Raw genomic sequence first — 17510 nt, 5'->3', positions numbered from 1 at the left:
ATGATGTAGTGTGCACATTCACTCAGGGCGTAATTAAAATTTTTCAAATGAAGAATATGGAACGCACACACAGAAGTCCAGCTTCTTCAAAGGCCGCGTGTAATAATCTGCAGCCCGCCGCAGTGAAGTGTAATTTCCGAGTTATTAGTTTCTCATATTGCGCTTTCCTTCTTTTTTTAAGCGCCTCATTTTTTTTTCGTCTGCCGTTACGACGAGGGAGGTCTCAGCCTACGTTTCTCTCCCCGCGCTTCCCGATTCACGGACCCTCTGCGCCTCTAGTTAACCGATATCTAAAAACGTTAAAATTACGTGCCCAGACGGTAAGGAAATTAAAAAACGCAGACCGCGATGACGTTATAAAGAGGCCAGCGAGCGAGCGTCAAACGGATATTAAAAACTGAGGGAATCTGATTTTGCCTGCAAGCTCTGCGGCTTTGGCCACCTTAATTCATATTATCGTGGAGCCGCCGTTCCTGATGTTGCCCTATCTGCAAGCCCGCGGCGTCGGCTGCCTCCACGAAACAAAAGCTACAGCGCTCGAGAGGGACTTCGCTCGCTGCGAAACATAATTTCGACAGAGATGCTTGGATCGTTCTAATAACGGGCACGAAATGGGTCTGCAGTCAGTTTTGTAATGCAGGAGTGAGACAGCATAAAGGCAACTGGAGCTCTACAAAGGAGGGATAACTGATGCCGGCTGCCTTAAATGACGCTTCCGACGAATCTTCTTTGTTACTTTTGTCTTATTTTAATCCTTCAGTAGAATCTTAGAACTCAATGTCGTGTTGTTATCCTTGACATTGTAGATGGACTATGAGTTCCCATTGGAACAAGGATTAAACCACCTGTGATTTGTTCATCCGTTAAGTATTTTTCTCTTTCCATATTTTCTTACGCCAACCGATTTCGCCTTTTTCTTGTTTTCGGTTCTGTTTCAGCAGTGACTTTGGTGTTCTGCTTTCTTCCACCCTTGGTACATGCTCTTTCCATTTGTTCCCGTACGTCGCTGTTTCTTCAGTCAAATTACACTACTGGCCATTAAAATTGCTACACCAAAAAGAAATGCAGATGACAAACGTTTATTCATTGGACAAATGTATTATACTAGAACTGACATGTGATTACATTTTCACGCAATTTAGGTGCATAGATCCTGAGAAATCAGTACCCAGAACAACCACCTCTGGCCGTAATAACGGCCTTCATACGGCCTGAGTCAAAAAGAGCTTGGATGGCGTGAACAGGTACAGCTGCCCATGCAACTTCAACACGATACCACTGTTCATCAAGTGTAGTGACTGGCGTATTGTGCCGAGTCAGTTGCTTGTCCACCATTGACCAGACGTTTTCAGTTGGTGAGAGATATGGAGAATGTGCTGCCCAGGGCAGCAGTCGAACGTTTTCTGTATCCAGAAAGGCCCGTATAGGACCTGCAACATGCGGTCGTGCATTATCCTGCTGAAATGTAGGGTTTCGCAGGGATCGAATGAAAGGTAGAGCCACAGGTCGTAACACATCTGAAATGTAACGTCCACTGTTCAAAGTGCCGTCAATGCGAACAAGAGGTGACCGAGACGTGCAACCAATGGCACCCCATACCATCACGCCGGGTGATACGTCAGTATGGCGATGACGAATACACGCTTCCAATGTGCGATCACCGCGATGTCGCCATACACGGATGCGATCATCATGATGCTGTAAATAGAACCTGGATTCATCCGAAAAAATGCCATTCGTGCACCCACGTTCGTCGTTGAGTACACCATCGCAGGCGCTCCTGTCTGCGATGCACCGTCAAGGGCAACCGCAGCCGTGGTCTCCGAGCTGATAGTCCATGCTGCTGCATACGTCGTCGAACTGTTCGTTCAGATCGTTGTTGTCTTGCAAACGTCCCCATCTGATGACTCAGGGATCGAGACGTGGCTGCACGATCCGTTACAGCCATGCGGATAAGATGCCTGTCATCTCGACTGCTGGTGATACGAGGCTGTTGGGATCCAGCACGGCGTTCCGTATTACCCTCCTGGACCTAGCGATTCCATATTCTGCTAACAGTCATTGGATCTCGACCAAAGTGATCAGCAATGTCGCGATATGATAAACCGCAATCGCGATAGGCTACAACCCGACCTTTTTCAAAGTCGGAAAGGTGATGGTATGCGTTTCTCCTCCTTACACGAGGCATCACAACAACGTTTCACAAGGCAACGCCGGTCAACTGCTGTTTGTGCATAAGAAACTGGTTGAAAACTTTCCTCATGTCAGCACATTGTAGGTGTCGCCACCGGCGCCAACCTTGTGTGAATGCTCTGAAAAGCTAATCATTTGAATATCACAGCATCTTGTTCCTGTCTGTTAAATTCGCAACAGTAGCACGTCATCTTCGTGGTGTGGCAATTTTAATGGCCAGTAGTGTAAATATGTGGAGTTCTTTCCGTTTATTACCAGATTTCTTTTTAAAATACAATGCCCACATACTGCACTCGGGAAATGCATCTCTGCACTTTCTATCCTTTCTTATCTGCGTTTTATAAGTTCTAACAACACACCCATAGTCAAAAACGTTTCGAGACTGGAACAGTAAAAAATAGAGGAATGTTAAGATGGTGGTTATAATTCTTCAGGTGTTCTATGTAGTCTCCCTCCACAACGCACAGAACGTTTATAAAGCCATGTGGAACTATCAAAATGTCTTTTTTTGGGACGTTGTTCAACTCACGCGTCACATTGGGTTGAGTGTCTAATATGTCAACAAAGCGTTCATCCTTCACGCGAATTTCTGCACTTTCTCGTACTGATAACACCAAGTCTCGTCACACCTGATGATTGTTTCCAGAAAATAATTGTCTGAGTTCTGCATTTCAATCAAGTTGCGGCAGACGTCCAAGCGTCGTTTTTTTTTTTTTTTTTTTCGGAAGTCAAGCTGTGCGGGACAAATTTTGCACACATTTTTCTCTTCTTCAAACATTCTTGAACACTTGATTTAGAGGTGCAGCTCCATTGCGGTTGTGACACAACAACATTGACACCCTACGCCACACATGCAATACTTAACACTGCCTGTTCACAACTCACAAACCACTAAAATATTAGAAGTGCAAAGGTATGTTACGGTACGACAACAGAGACCGACAGTAGCGCTCCAAGTGGCCCAACAGTGAACTTCGCGTTCGGGTAAACATGGCGCGATAATCTGTATTCTTCTTCAGGTAATCTGATGGTAATGCGTATTTATTCGTTAATCCCAATATTGCAGTTTAGACAGTGTTATCAAGTGGAAATTAGGTTCCTGATTGTAACTTTCTTGCGTGTATTTGCACTCTCTGAACTGCATTGCAAATATGTTACCCGTGTTCTGCTTAATTTTTACTCTCATTTGTAATAATGGATGGGGTAACTGATTCCGTATTTGGTTTTGTTTCATATGAAACAGGAGCTGGTTCCGCCGCATAGTAGTCAGTGGACTCATAGCTATTTGTTACTGCTTACGAATCAGTTTATGAACTGCTAGATGTAAATGCACTGTAAATATATTGCTCGTATTCTACGTTGTTCTTGTTCCCATCCGTTTTTAGTACCCTCGCATTTCATGGAAGCCACCGAAATTTTCATTGACTTCTGCTGAAATGTACTGTTTGTGGTACTGGTCAGTAAAGTGCGAGAACATTTGCGCGATTACTGTCGCATTTTTTTAGGATTTGCAAGGAAAAGTGGTATAGTCATCAAGACTAAAAGGCATCTACATCCACACTCTCAAGCCAATGTGAAATGCGTGGCACTCAGTGGCAAAAGCAACACCATTCAAAGCAGAATTACACACTCAGTCCGTGAAAAGATTTAATATTTCCGAGTACCAATACCTGCCAAAGTGGAGTTCTCCATTAAATGCGAGAAGGTATGGAAAACAGATGTAAACATAAATTACGTAGAATACGAGCAATATACTTTCAACGCATTTCAATCGAGCAAGTCACACACGGATTCGTAGGCAATAAAAGGACACATAAGTCCACAAAACACCGAGGAATGAAAGCAGCTGCTGTTTTATATGAACCAAAAACAAATATGGGATCGTTTACCTCGCCCAGTATTACGAATGCGAGAAGAACACATCAGCATACGAGCAACACAATTACGACGCAATATAAGAGTGCAATACATATGAGAAATCATAATCAGAAGCACAACGTGATGAAACCAACTTCTGTTAACTATGAAACGAAAACAAAGATGGAAGACTAAAAATCAGCCAATAAAAAAGCGAGCTGCTGCATTTATAAAACTGCAGCGCTACAGCTGGGCAGCAGACCAAGGTCATATTACACGGAAGTCCTTATATGAGGTTCATCCCCGTATCACAATTGACTATACGATACACATCTGTTGTTTACAGTATTCAGTTCAAGCTGCCACCGTAGTCCAACGCTGAAGGCGCTTGTGCGCCAGGAGTAAAGCAGTCTCGTTACTTTTTAGATGGACATTGTAGAGCGATCTCGGTGTTGTCAAGTTTACGCAGCATATCTCTTCTGCTACTTTTGAAATGTCATTTAACTGTGCCACATAAATACTGAATTTTCTGTAACATCCCACTCATATCATATGTAACATACCCAAGATGAAGTAATTTGTTATTTTCTTTTTGTTTCGCTATTAATGACTATTTTGGCCCTAAGTGATTCACATCGTCAAATCTCATGACTTTATTTTGATGAGGATACATTTAAATGATATTCATTTGCTGCATTCACAAGCAGTTAAAACCCACATTGCTGATTGTCTTCTGTTCCAGTTAAAGTCATTTGGTTGTATTCAAAGAGCTTAATATCTGGAGCAGCGCTGTTGATTTTTAAGCGATTTCGTGTATTTTGTCATTTATATATAACATCATCAATGCGTAAATTAAACGGAGTGGGACAGCCTTAATTATTAACTTGACTTATTTCAGCTTGCTTCATTCAATTTAAAAATTTAATGTGTGTTCTGAGACAGATTTTGCATGAATACTACTAAATGCTGAGAAAGACCTTTGTCCACTAACATTTGAAATAATTTGGCACTTTTTACCTTGTCAACAGAAGCAATGTAAATTTGTATATCAAATTCTAGATGTATTTCTGTTAACTGTGTTATTGTGAAAAGACAATCTGCTTATGAATAGGCTTTACGGAAACCTCATGCTTTGCTTGTAGTTGCTCCTGCTGTTACGCCAACCCATCTAAAGCTAAGCCTAAGCATCTTTACGTATATTTCATGTGCTTTAATTTGCGGTTGTGGGTCTTCTTAAATAAAGTGTGCATCACTTATATATTCCATTTCTCTAGCATATGTCCATATTTCAGACAACAGTTAAAAGGTTAAAAATATGTTTCAGTTTTATTTTTGGAGAAGGACAAAGGAAGGAAAACAGCAAAGACCTTTTCGGAATAACCATTCCAGCAGTTTCTGATCTAACCTAGGGAAACAACAGAAAAAGCGTTTGCATAGCTGCACAGGAATTTGCAACCAGATTGTTTAGGATACATAATGCCTAAGAGAAGAATACGGAGGAGCATGAACACGCAAACAACATACAGTTCTATCTGTTCTATGCCCTCGAGAAAAGAAATTCATTATGGGAGTACATTATTGTGTTGCAACATTGGATTTACTTCAAGATAATTAATGATAATCATGGTAGGATTAATGTATTTTTTAGGTTGTTACATAACTTTGTTGCGTATTTATGTAACTATAATAAACACATCAGATGCACGTAACAGAGACTTCGGGCGTCAATAGTACATTCTCCTGAAACGTCCCCTTAGAAAAATTTATGAGTTACTATGCCGGTTAACCCCTTACGTTATTTGAACATACTCAGACATTTCGCTCTTTACTTATTCTGATCAACACTAAACTGACACACAATATTTTTAGCGCAACGCAATCTGACTTTCAAAAATCCCTACAATGGCCCTGACTAACAATAACCTATACCTTTCACAAATCACTTATCTCACAAAAATCTCCGTTACTCGAACTACTGCAATACAGCGAGCGCCACTACTGCCAGCTAAATAAAAGATTCAAACTACTGAAGGCACTAACTACTGATAGGCATAGTTAGCAAATGAAAGATTTTGATAGAGAACAAACAATGTATTTACATTAATAGTGTTCAAAAGTCATAATATATATAGCAGTTCATGACATCCAGTCTTACAAATGTACTGTCTTTGATGGATACACGTCCAGATCGTCCGCTCTCAAAATTTCGCCATCTCTCTCCCCACATCCACCACTGCTGGCAGCTCACATCCAACTGCGCAACGCTACGTGCTGTTAACAGCCAACTGCCCAACACTACAATAGCCAACAACAACGCAAACCAGCCACAGACTGCACGCAGCACAGCCAGTGATTTTCATACAAAGCGCTACGGGACGGTGGCATTACCAATATAAGAACCTAAACAGCCTACTTACATAGCCCCCACGCTCCCCACAAAAAATTTTACAAATGTTTTTGGGCAGTGGCCAATACAGATTTGAAAAAATTTTTCATAATTACAATAACAAAGAAATCAAATGTACTCACTTATCGATACAATGTTGGTCAAAAGCTAAAATTTTCTCACAGTCCATAAAGACAGTCCTGATCATTCATCACAGTAAAATTGCAGTGTTTTTCTCAAAGTATGAGTAGTAAAAGAAAATTCACACTGAATTAGTGGATTTCCATGCAGTCTTGAAGAAGTAGTGTTGTCCTTCCAACGGAAAGACAGTGCTGTCTCTTGACATGCACACAGGTAATGGGCCACAACAGAGAAAACCCACCGCAGAGTCAGTCGAAATTTTGAAGAATATTGGTAGGTAGGTCATCACAGAGTAGACCCTCTGTAGTCCTGTTAGTGATTACGGTATTGGTGGGCCACCAGATGTGCAGACCCACTGCAGTCCTTGTAGAAATAATGGTATTGGTGAGTTATCAAAGATGTAGACCCACTGTAGTCCTTGTAGAGATGGCCAGCAGCCATCTGCTGTGACTGTGCAGGTGCACAATCACCATCGAAGAGTCTTGCGGACAATATAGCAAGTTCATAAACCACCACTTGTGTACTCACAAAAGTTTTTGGAGTGTCCTTAGAACCAGCAATGCTGTTAACCAGTCCCTTGCTGAATTATAAACACACGTGCAAGCACTAACAGTCCTCTTTTTTTCACATATTGTGCATATATACTATGACCAACAGAAACGTGTGCAGTGAAATGTCTGCTTACAAGTTACTTAATTTGGTGAACAACATGAGAATACAATTACAGAGATACAGAAAACATCATGAAAACATAATAATACAGATAACATTTGTAGTAATACAAGCTTTACAAAAGAATAGAAATAGACATATACATCAGTGCTACAGGAATTATGACATAAGTAAATATATAAAATAATGAGAATAGTTTTCGAAACATTAATTTCACATATGAGCATTGAAACAGAACAGAATAAATAATGTCTAAATATCTCTACAAAGTAAATAACAGATTATTAGAAAAATTCTACAACATAACTCTTATTAGATAAACATATAAAGACAGGAAAAACACAAATACACAAGGGTACACAAACATATAGGGGGATAACACGAAAGGAAAGGACAGGGTTCGTTTTCAGTGTAACATTTGGTACTGCAGTATTTTGCAAACAAAACTTTTTTTTTCTTGGAGATCTCCCTTTCTTCATCATTATTCCCAAAAAGTCCTATCTATACCTGCTTTCTGTACTTTTTTTGTATAACTTCTCAATGCATTCTTTCCCTATTCTCCATAGTTAGTTTCTTATATAGTCTACCCCCTCTTAAGCTAACTTAAATCTACTGAGCTCAGATATATATACTAAGGGGTGAGGCAACACAGCAGTACAAAACAATTAACACAAACAGCAATGATAAAAAAAATGCAAATTGGCAAAGCAAGCAGCAGTATATCTAAATTAGCAGAGCAAATCTACATTACAACTAATATGACCCAATGTGCAGCAACAAGAAAAGTAAATCAGTAGTAGAACTGGCTTAACAGAGTAATACAAAGTGAAATTCAGTAGCACTATGCCTGGCAAACAGCAGCAGCAAATCCAATAACTTATACCTAAATATGACATAGCTCAAACAGAAAAAATAGTACACTAAAGACAATAATGCAGATAAGGGAAATGTCTATTCACATCTTAATATCTATGTCATTAAAGTGGTGCACCACAAGAAGTTATTCTACCAAAAAAGTAACCAAGTAGTTGAAAAGAAAATTATGTATGCAGTAACTGTTATTAATCCCTTCTTATTGTTCTTTCCTTTCCAAGTGCTCCTTTTTCGAAGAATGTGGATCATAAAATTATTATTTAATAGATCTGTTGACAGAAAGTGTTCACATTAGCAAATGCATTTAATTTTATTTTATAAAACCAATGCTGCAACACAGCTGGAAATCAGATATCAAATGAAATAAGCAACTATGAAAGGCAAAGCATAAAAATATCATTCAATACTCATGTGACATTTCATAAGTTAGTAGAAATTCTCTCAACTCTCATAGAAAGACACTTGTCATAATCAAGTGTGCAGATGTAAGTACATTTCCCATCAGTTTATAAGCATTTCAGTAAGTAGCACAAAGTACGCACTCCACAATATAATCATATGTTTCCAACTAATGAGCGTGTCGTATTTGCGATGCTTTCTACAAAGGAATGTCAATAGCGAGGTTAATGGCCTCTCTTTTTTTTTCAACTGATGGTTTTTTCTCCAGGCAGGTGGCACAGCTGGGCGTCCACGACGCATTACATGAAGGTCACTTAACTTTCTTACCGAAATATTTACGACAGCAGTGACAGTATCATATAAAAATTTCACAGGTCGAGAATTTGCGTTACAAATGTGTAGGAACTAAATCCTGTAAATATAACAGTGTCCAAAAAATTTTCGCCGGCATTGTGATACATTCCCGCATTTACACACATTTCATAACTCTTTAGAGTACGATTCTTGGTTTCCAACATCCTTTTCATAAATCAGAGTCCCTAACCACTACTCATTATTCCTTACCTTATTACACATATACATATTCGTCGACACTTCTTCAATATTTCATCATAACATCACAATCAAATTCCTCATACAGCATCAGCTTATTGATAATAAACATACCTCAGCAGCATAATACACATTGTCATCGCAATAATAACATCATAACTCTTCAGTCAAATCTCAAAATCGTTGTAGCTTCCTCCAATAATTTCAAAACCTAAAAAAAATCTCTGCCACTTCAATAGTGTCATCTACCTCAAACGTACTTTAAAAATCATAATCCCATTCCAAATACATCATTCAAAGCTCTCATAGCATCACAATGCTTCCAAAAAAGTATGAACAGTTCACAAAGTACAGACAAAATACAATTTCATAAGTGTGAAGTTATCCAACTGTGTAATTACGTAAACATCTGTCACTGATGTAGTAAAAAAAAAATGTTTGTCTCTCTCAGTTAAATGATCAGATAGCTGTGTAATTCTGTGTTACAGAAATGTGGTACCGATGTGTAAAGTTGTATAAGCAAATACCATATTAGCTAGGGCTCCTTGTGCTTGCCAAACACATGGTACACAAAGTAAGCGTGTACCCCCGTGAGGATTAATGTAATTATACCCTCAGGTGTTACAGATTACAGCAATGGAATGAAATGTATCACGGAAAACCTCTGTATGATTGTAATTCAAAAATCTTTAAAAATAAATGTTTTAAGTACAAAATTAATCACTCAAATGCGTGTCCTGTAGTGCTAAATTGAGCGTCTTGTTATAACATAATCTCTGTCATTACTTAAGGGTGAACAATGTGCCAAGTGTCGTAATTATCGTCGTCTGTAAGCAAAGTTCTGTGGAAGTCAATGTACTTACCTTGTAATAAACAAAAGCGAAATGCTATGCGTATAGATATCGTAGTTATTACATACAGTACCGTTATCAAGAAAGTACTACACTGTAACGTATTGTTGTGCTACAAAAAAGGCTGTCTTATTGTAGCTATACCACAAAGTTACTACTAAAACATGTTTTACTTTCCAGAAGAATTCCGAAAAACTGTGCAGATATAAAGCAGATACAGCACAAAAGCAACAATGTAAATTGTGTCACACATTAGTAGCGTCGTGATATAATCGTGTAGCTGTCAAAGAAACCAAATGCTAAGTCATCTTTAATCTCACAGAAAGTACTTTAAATCCAGAATGTATTGTCAAGTAAACCGAAATGTAGCATTAAAATCTCGTTAGCAGTACTGGTATATGTTCTAAGTATGTGAGCCTTATAGTCGTTACGTAATCATACAACTAACAAGCAAGAATGTACACACACAATAACACTGTGTCGTCTGTTCACTATAACAATGCATTCGTAATTACTGTCTAAATATGTTCCCTAGGTTCTAGACTGGATAGTTAACTACAAAGCATTGTTGCATGTTAACAGTTTCTCAGTGTGACAAATTGTACCAGTAGCGTGAAGTGAAAAATTTTATGGCAAAGACTAAGTTAAAAAACAGATTATCTCTCAATAAACGGTTTTACATGTGAAATGTAGTGTATTCCTTTACTCTTCCTCGTGCACAGAGTTTCAACTTCAAAGCAATTATCATGTTGTATACGTCGGTAAGGAATGCTAAAAATTTTTCAAGGTTAGTGTCTATGTTATTTTTCGCTGAGCCAGCCGGCGCACTTGGCTGCCTGCAGTACGAGTCATTGTCTGTCTCTTTATTGGCGCGCGTCGTTATTGGGATTAGGAGACCTAAATTCTACAAATTCACCTTGTCGAGAGGTTCCTGTCCTGTTTGAATCCCGCCAGTTCTGATGCAATTCAGGTCTGTCGTTACGATTATATCGTCTGTCGTCATGTCGGTAGATTCCAAAGTTTCTTTCTTGTCCGTCACGTGGTGGAAAATTTCTCCCGGAATCGTAACTGCGCGGTGGACCGTTGCGTCTGAAGTTATTCTGTCTCCCTTGATAATAACTGTTTTGGTTCCCATATTGTCTGTTTCTATGGTTATCTCTGTCATATTCATTACTACGGAAAGGTGATCTTTCCCTGTAATTATTACTACTTTGCCAACGGCTGTCATATGGCTGGTGTCTGTTTTGGTCACGATTTACGTTGTAAGAATAGCCTTGGCGTGTCCAGTTATTATTTCTGACATCGCGGAATTGTTACGGATGTGACCTGTAATTGTTGTGTTCCTGTTTTCGCGTCCCGCGATTGTCAGTGTCAATTTCCAATTCTTGTAAGAGTCCCTGAAAAGCTTCAATGTCGTCTTTGCAACGTCCTGCCAAAATAATATGTCGTAAATGTTCAGATAATTTGATTAAGCAAATACGGATGAGTTCTAAGGGGCTGTATGGGTTTGACAGGTACTAGTTCTTGTGCAACATGTCTTTGATATATTTCACAAGACTGGAAAATTCAGATTGTTCGAAATGTTTCATCATTATGATGCTATGTTTTACTTGGTCTTGTGTAGCTTGAGACCAATATGCTGAGAGGAAAGCATGATAAAATTCTCCTTCACTGTGACAATCGTGAATGACCGATCGTATTCTTTCAGCTGGTTCATTCTCTGAGTAGCCACACATAAATTCTAACCTGTGCTCCAATGACCAGTTGTGAGGAAAACAATGAGAGAATTGATGAAGCCATGCTTGTGGATGAATATCGTTGCCAGAATTCTTAAATGTTTTGAATTTACGTGTAGTAATTAACAGCTTATAGTCAAAATCATCATGTCGGCGAGTCGCATGTCGGTCATTGTTACTTCGTTTAGGCGGTTCCATCTCAAAATTCGGTGTACTTTGCCAATTTCTTTCATAATTTCCGAAATGCCCTGTGTTATTATTTTGCGACTTTTCCGTATTTCTAAGTCCCTCTTCTCGTGTTGGAGCGCGAGTGCCCTCTGAAATATGTAATTTCTGTATTACTTGTGCCAACTGATCTTGTACTTCCCGGATTTCTCTTTTGTGTTGCGTATTAATTTGATTCTGATTTTGTTTGAATTTCTTAATTTGTTCATACTCTTCTGTGTCAGTGATGGCTAGAGGTCTTGTGTCATTCAGATCATCATCTACCTTTGTAGATAAGTTAGTGAACTGATCCGAAAGTTCGGCTACTTTCTCCGATAGTGTACTTATTTCCTCAGTGTGTTTTTCTGAACCACGTTTCAGAGTGTCCATTTGTGTTGAAATCGTATCTACTGTGTCCTTTAAGCTTTCCTGAGTTTTTGCAAGTTGCGTAACCGAATCGGTAGATGCAACTGAGTCAATTTTAGCTTGCAAGGTCTCATGATTTTCATGAACAATAGTTTGCCGTTCTTTTATGGCTGCTTCGTGATCCTGTAATGTATTTTCATGCCGCGAAAAAATAGGTTGGAAATGCTCACAAATTTGTGTTACGTCATTACAGACTTTTTGACATCTCGATTCGATTTTATGTAGCTCAGTAGTTAAATCTTCACGTGTTTGTTCAAGTGTGGTGTGAAGATTTTGTTCCATTGCGTCTAACTGTTGCTGTGTTTGTCTCTGGTGTTGTTCCATTGTGTCTAACTTTTGAAGATATTGTTCCATTGTGCCATTGTGTCTAACTTTTGAAGCTTTTGCTCCATTTGTTGCATTAATTGTAATAACAATGCACTGGTGTCTGAAACATGTTCCTCGGTGCTATTCAGCAGTGCATTTGAACCGGCAATATTCGCATTTCGAAAAGCAGAAAATGTGTCTTGACTTATTTGAGAAAACGGCGAGGACGCAAAACCTGAATCCACAGTATTTGCAAGATTGCGTTCTGTCATTTCGGAATCCTGAGGTGAGCTGTTGCCGACCGATCGATCGATAATGCTTTCCTGTTCACTATTTGTTTCACTGTCTACGCTATTATTTGCTGCCCGCTCCATTTCCCTATGCAAAATTACCAAATTACTACTTCGAATATCTGTTAATTCACTACACAGTGGTGCTGATAAGCTACGCTCGTCGTCACTATTATTTCTCAGTTTACTTTGGAGCCTAGTTTTACGTTTTTCACACGCCATTATTGTCACAATATTTCACACGATAACACAGAAAAGCACAATTTGAAGAGCAAAATAAGAAAACACATTAACATAGCACTGAAAATAATATGTACTTAATTGGAAGCGCAGCTGCGAAATACTTGGTGCAAATGTACATGCATGCCACAACTGTTTTACTGTACAACAATGAAAATCTACAACTACAAAGGAAATTCCCTCTATAATTACGTGCTAGCAATAAACAATAGCTACACTAATTACACAAACTTCAAGAAAAATCAGAAGATTCCAGTGAGGTATCCTCGGCTAAGGGTCGACGTATGAAACGTCCCTTTAGAAGAATTTATGAATTGCTATGCTGGTTAACCCCTTACGTTATTTGAACATACTCAGACATTTCGCTCTTTACTTATTCTGATCAACACTAAACTGACACACAATATTTTTAGCGCAACGCAATCTGACTTTCAAAAATCCCTACAATGGCCCTGACTAACAATAACCTATACATTTCACAAATCACTTACCTCACAAAAATCTTCGTTACTCGAACTACTGCAATACAGCGAGCGCCACTACTGCCAGCTAAATAAAAGATTCAAACTACTGAAGGCACTAACTACTGATAGGCATAGTTAGCAAATGAAAGATTTTGATAGAGAACAAACAATGTATTTACCTTAATAGTGTTCAAAAGTCATAATATATATAGCAATTCATGACATCCAGTCTTACAAATGTACTGTCTTTGATGGATACACGTCCAGATCGTCCGCTCTCAAAATTTCGCCATCTCTCTCCCCACATCCACCACTGCTGGCAGCTCACCTCCAACTGCGCAACGCTGCGTGCTGTTAACAGCCAACTGCCCAACACTACAATAGCCAACAACAATGCAAACCAGCCACAGACTGCACGCAGCACAGCCAGTGATTTTCATACAGAGCGCTACGTGGCGGTGGCGTTACCAATATAAGAACCTAAACAGCCTACTTACACTCCTTAACTATTTATAACAGTCTGCTACTGCTGGGGTAACTTCTCGATTCCACGACTGCAGAAACAACGTGGTTTTGAGGCGAAGAATGTGAAATTTCCTTCTTTGGCACTTGCATTCAGTGACGGGGATAGAGAAAGTGTTGACTGCTTAGTGAGAGAAAAATAATTGAATAATTTTAAAACGCGGATACGCCCGCGTTAGTCGCAGCACACAAAAGGGATTTACATTAGGGAGAGAGGCACAATAGGTTGTTTCCTTGTGCCATATTTCATGATTCTGGTTAGTTCTACGAACTAGAAAAAAATTTGTCTCGCTTTACTCGGTATGCGAGAGGGAGAAGGTTTCTCTGATGAGCAGATCTGGAGAAAACTAATAATTTATTTATGCTTTGACCGTGAGATCGGAAAGTTAAAGACTGTAAGCTCTTGAAAAGAGTGAAAATTATACTTGTTTAATTTGTATTGTACCGTGCAAGCCGCCAGTTTGACACTGTCCAAGCCATCCAGGAAATAATCCGTTTTCACTTACCTCCTTTTACAACCTCGAAGAACAGCTAAACAATTCGCCTTCTCTACAGCAAAAGCTGCCACAGGACAATAATAATTGTGTGCACCGATTTCTTTCACTTGAGTGGTTATTATTAAATAATGAATGGACATACTCCCTTCCGCCCAAACTCCATTCATCACCAAAAAAGTAAAGATACAAGAATGCGTAAGACAAGATCAACCTCTTTTTCTACAGAGATCATAATGTTCTATCTAGTACTGAAATTATTTGTTGTAACTCTTCACTATCCCTTTGGGCGAAGTCCGTGCAGTTCACACTCACAAGGGTGAGTCCAGTGATTCACTTCACAAAATATTTATTACATACTGCGTTTCACTTGTGCCAGAGTGTTCCCGGATATTTTAAAGTCATAGCATTTACTATTGACTACGTTACTTTGAGGTTCGATGACCTTGTACGTGGTTCTTTCACATACCAGTTTTTCCAATAATATGAAGTGTCTTTTGTTCTGTTCTGTCAACTATGGTAAGACACACAATATTGTCTTTACCCACAAAAAAAAAAATTATGCCAACATATCTAATTACTAGGGCCCAGGTTTTAATTACCTAAAAAACAGTGATATATGCAAGCATTTATGACGTAAAACTTACATAAATATGACCTAAAAAATAAAATATGACTTACTAGAAGTTTATTTAAAGCACTCTTGTTTGTTAATTTAACTTTTTATTCACCATAAAGTAATACAAAATTCACTTCTCAAAATATTGTAAGTATAGTTCTTTCTTTCTGTAGGGTTTGTGGCTAATTTGCACCTATTTTTTGAATGTCTCAATGTTTTATTTTCTAAACACAAAGTACAGAGAAAAGATGATCTATTGAAACAATGTTTTTATTTCTACATAGTATGTAAAGCGTTTCACATTATTTAATACCGTATGACAATCTTCAGTATCTGCAAAGTTGCGCTGGATCACAAGGTGCATTTTCAGGTTTTCCATTGTCAAAGATCTACGGTTGTCGCTGATAGTTTTGTACCTGGAAAAGCTCCTCTCCATTTCACAAGACGTCACTGGAGCATATTTGAAGGCAGCCAGGTCACTGGAGTTCAGCTTTGTTTCAGTATCTTCAAATGTTGTGGCATTCCCTGAAAGACTGTCACTAATTTTGCACAGTGTAGAATATCCAGGTTTCCGTTGGAGAACACTTTGCAATTTGGTTTTCACTTTGTCAGCCACATGACCACAAGCTCGACCTAACTCACTCTGCACATGTTGCACAATACTCAGGGCCTCACATAGCTGAGTGCCAATAGCTTCCAGTCGTTTGATGGCTTTTGATATCACCGAAAAATTGGCGTTGATGTATGCCAAGTTTCGAGACAATGTGTCTGTAAAAACTTCTTTCACAATTTTGATAGCACTTGATTCATCGCTATCAAGCTCACATAAGATTGTCTTTATTTGGGTGTAGTTGTTGCAGTAATACTCAGCAGCATTAAGCCAAGAACCCCATCGTGTAAGACAGGTTTAGGGTGGGAGGGGCGTTGAAGGTGCTTGTCCCTTGAATTTCTGCACCCGTAGCGGAGCCTTCACGTAGCTTTTCTCGCCACAGGAAATTAATTTGTCCACGTCAGGGTAATCTGATCGTACCTCTTCGGCAACTCTGTGCAATGCATATGCAAGGCAAGTGGCGTACACCATACTAGGGTAGAGAATCTGAAGCCCTTTGGCTGCTTTAACCATATATGAAGCAGCGTCTGTTACAAGCAGCAAAACGTTGTCTCTTTTCACACCATCCAGCCACAGTAGCTACAGAGAGTTGTCAAACAAAATAGCAATTGTCGAATTGTTTACTCAATCGAGAGCTTCACACGTTAGTAGGAACATATCTCCAGGGCCATCAACTTTTAGAACACCAACAACAACATCTGCAATATATCGCCCACTAATATATGTAGTTTCACCTATCGACAGCCAGATCTTTTGCTCAGCAATAGTAATTCGTATTTTGTTGAGCACATCATTGTAGCATACGGATAAATAGTTCTTTCTCAGTGTAGATTCATCTGGAACTGTATGTGTTGTGTACTTCTCCAAGAACCGCCTGAAGCGTGGATTCTTCAGCTTTTCCATTGGGATGTTGCAGGGCACCATCACACAAATCCTTGCAGAATGATTGCACGGTTGACGATTGACCTGTCTGTTCAAATACCAGCGTTTGCCTGCTGTTATTTTCAGCACTTCGTTTCAAAAAATTGTTCAAATGGCTCTGAGCACTATGAGACTTAACATCTGTGGTCATCAGTCCCCTAGAACTTAGAACTACTTAAACCTAACTAACCTAAGGACATCACACACCACCCAGTCATCACCAGGCAGAGAAAAAATTCCTGACCCCGCCGGGAATCGAACCCGGGCGTGGGAAGCGAGAACGCTACCGCACGACCACTTCGTTTCACACAGCTGCTGTGTTTTGCGGTATTACAGTGTTGTTGCACATTAAATCGCTTTTCTGCACTAACTTTAACTTCACACAGTTTACAAAATAATATTTTCCCATCAGTACTAAAGAACTTCTCTCCAAATTCTCGAACATATCCTCGCAACTTCACGCTGTCGGAGCACTTTGCTTTAGGCATGTTGAACAAGGCAAAGACCGTATTCAAATTAGTTACTGGGAACACCTGTGCGACTGCGATGATTATTACGGCAGAAGCCGCCTTTGTTGGCTCTGAGAGCGTATTGTCGACTCTGCACAACAATGTTTTATGTTCGCGGACCGACTGTTGTGGTACACAGATTTTGTGCTACAGTCCTGAGAAATAAAGCTGTGTACTAATTTAACTGTTTATTTTTATAATAGCACGTTAAATATTGTCTCGTGAGCAACATATTCATTTTCTTA

This window comes from Schistocerca serialis, chromosome 5 (assembly GCF_023864345.2).
Source record: "Schistocerca serialis cubense isolate TAMUIC-IGC-003099 chromosome 5, iqSchSeri2.2, whole genome shotgun sequence".
NCBI classification, from domain to species: domain Eukaryota; kingdom Metazoa; phylum Arthropoda; class Insecta; order Orthoptera; family Acrididae; genus Schistocerca; species Schistocerca serialis.
Note: the sequence above shows the minus strand (reverse complement) of the source record.